The 2,981-nt window shown below is 50.8% G+C and overlaps 1 long non-coding RNA gene across 1 annotated transcript in view; it reads left to right on the top strand.

Annotated features, from left to right (window-relative positions):
• LOC116095687 overlaps positions 1-1,339 on the top strand; it is a 2,602-nt gene extending 1,263 nt beyond the window's left edge. Inside the window, exon 2 of the long non-coding RNA XR_004120690.1 lies at positions 1,044-1,339. This is a non-coding gene — a long non-coding RNA (uncharacterized LOC116095687). The remainder of the gene's footprint in view (positions 1-1,043) is intronic.
• Positions 1,340-2,981: the final 1,642 nt, after the last annotated feature.

Genomic DNA, 2,981 nt, shown 5'->3' with positions numbered 1-2,981 from the left:
AGAAAGAAAGAAAGAAAAAGAGAAAGAAAGAAAGAAAGAAAGAAAGAAAGAAAGAAAGAAAGAAAGAAGAGAGAAAAGAAAAGAAAAAGAACAGACCATCCCATCCGTAGTGACACAGAAAGTGACATCTGCCTTCGGAGAAGGGTGATGGTAGCAGCAGAAAAGATGCAGATGTGCTGGGGGCGGGGCGCTGTCCACTGCTGTCAGCAGCCAGCGCCTTCATCACCCTGATTTCCACACGTGGGAACCTAGGGGGCTGGGCTCCTGTCTGAGACAACCCCTTACACCCTGCCCACTATCTCCTCTGCAGCTGCAGTCACCTGGCCAGAAGGGCCCTCCCAGAACACACTCCCATGCAGTAGTGGCTTGCCCCCTCCTCTGTGACATGGTGAGGGAGGGTAGCTCTGCAGTCACCTAAAAGTGTTCCAGCAGTTTTGGAGTGCCCAAGTCCAGGGGTTTCACAAAGCATATTTTACAGCTGTTCATCTTCTGTCCCCAAAGAGCCACGTCCTTCCAGAATGATCCCCACCACCCTGGGGACGATGGTGGGCACCGGGAGAGACAGACCTTTCTGCCTGAGGAGGGCCAGTGCTTACAGACCTCTGTGCACTCTGTCTTTTTGAGACATTTTTAATGGCTAAAAGCTGCAGGTCTAAAAACCACCAGTGGGAAAACAGTCTTTAGGGGTTTTATCTAATCGTGGGCCCAAGTCAATGATCGGAGTACTATGGCAAAAGTGAGTCACACACTCACTGTCAGAGTCGGAGGGCTCCTGGCTCTGTCCCCTTCTCCCTGGTCGGGGTCCCAGGGTCCCTTGGAGCCTTAGCTGGAATGCTGAGGACGCTGTAGGTGTTCCCTGACTGAAGTCTCCTCTTTGGTTGGACTGTGCCACCTTTTTATCTCTTCCCTTCTCTGAGGGTGGCACCAGAAGCCAGGTGACTCCACTAGACTCCTACAGAGCAAAGAGGGTGACGCCGTGCTACCAACGGTTGACACAAAGGAACGGAGTTGATACTAAGAGCTGATTTATTGTTTCCTGACAGCTCATTGCAGGATGAACGAGAGAGTGAGAGAGAGAGAAAGAGAGAGAGGAAGAGGAGGAAGAGGAGGAAGAAGAGGGAAAGAGAAAACTTCTGGCATTCCTCCCAAGCATTTCACCCACAAACCGGTTTAGGCCAGTGAGACAGGATGTTCTGCAGAGCAAAGATCATGTGATCGCCCCATGTGAACAAACAGATGGTGTGTCATTAACAAGCTAGCTGCAGGATTGCATTTCTCTGACTCCAGGGTGTCAGTGACCCCAGAGATTTAATTAAAAACATTAAAAAAAAAATACTGACAGAGGCCAAAGTTTCATCCTGTTTAGAGTCAACATTATGGGGTCATTGTGTGTGGGGAGGTGGGGCATGCTCTTTCTGTGGCAGGGTCTGTGACCTGCCCAAGGGAAACAGAGTTGGTCAGGGGGCATCTGCGGGTCAGCCCCATGGTGGGTGAGCTGCGAACAGCCACTGTGGCCAGAGACCAGCTTTCGGGCACCCTGTTTCATAGGGTGACCAAAAGGCTGCTTGGAGCCCACGGACTGCAGGGGACCCGCCTGGTCCACACAGGAGAGGGCCAGGATCCTTTTGTGCTAAGCAGAGGCATCCAGGTGGGAGAAGAGGCGGGAGAGTCTGTCGGGAGATCTCAGCCTGTCCCCAAGGACGCATTCATCCTAGCAGAGCCTGGCTCCTCCGCTGGTCTCCAAGCTGTCTGCTGTCAGGCCTTGAGGTTGGACCCTCAAAGGTTAAAGCTGGACTTAAGTGAGCATCCTCTGGGCTCCCCAGGAGGGCATGCTGGACTGCAGGTGGCACTGGGACAGTTTGAGGCAGAGAGGCAGGGACTAGAAGGGTCACGGAGTCTCCAAATGCGTGACACCTGAGGAAAATCAAATCTAGTTTTTCAGCAGGTACCAGCTTGCAGACCCCCTGTGTGACTGACACACGGGCCTGGCCCTAGGGCAGCAAGGGGCCACTGGAGTGTCAAAGGGAGGAATTCATTGGATGAGACACAATCTTTTCCACGTGACAAATCATTTTGTCAACTGAAGTCGCTCTTAAGGGGCATTTTGAAAGGTCTTACAACGTAGCCCAGGCTGCTCCTACCCCAGCCTTCCAAGTGCTGAGATTATTACAGACATGCACCATTGTGCCTAACAAGTTCAGGCCTTGGAGAGATGTTAAGAATCCAGTATTTTTTCCTAGTCCTACATGCCCAGGGAAGCTAGTGACAGGAGACCTCTAGGAAGAAACAAGATCAGTGTGAGATAGGCCAGAACCATGAGCTTCAGCCATGCAAAAGGACTTGTTCTGTCTTATAACTGTGAGTCAGCGACTCTGCCAATGGTAGATGGAGCATTCTGTCTAGAATTTCTGACTAATGACCAGCGGTGCACAAGCAGCTAAGCCCCCTTCACAGAATTCCAGGAATCCTTTAAAGAGGTTCCTATCACAGAGCGACCACTATTGCTTTAAACACTGATTTATGATTTATTTGTAGTATATTGTGTGTGGGTATTTTGCCTGCACATAAGCACACCACCTATGTGCAGGGCCTTTGGAGCCCAAAAGAGGGCTGGAGTTACAGACTGTAATCAGCTGCGGAGTAGAGCCCAGGTCCTCTGGACGAATGGTAAGTGCTCTTAACTGCTGGGCCATCTCTCCAGCCCCTGCTTTCAATGTTTTTAAGAATACTTATTCAATTGGGGGTGAAGAGAAGCTTAGTGCACTTACTGCTCTCAGAGAGAACCAGGTTTTGGTTCCTACTCTTCACAACCACCTGTAACTCCAGCACAGGGGGGTCTGATGCCCCATGCATGTGTGCACACGTGCAGACACATATACACCCAATCATGTGTACCCATGCACAGACACATAAACACCCAATCATGTGTGCCCAACACAGACACATATACACCCAATCATGTGTGTACACACACAGACACA

This window comes from Mastomys coucha, unplaced genomic scaffold, assembly GCF_008632895.1.
Source record: "Mastomys coucha isolate ucsf_1 unplaced genomic scaffold, UCSF_Mcou_1 pScaffold18, whole genome shotgun sequence".
NCBI lineage: Eukaryota > Metazoa > Chordata > Mammalia > Rodentia > Muridae > Mastomys > Mastomys coucha.
Note: the sequence above shows the minus strand (reverse complement) of the source record. Positions and strands in the feature narration are given on the sequence as shown.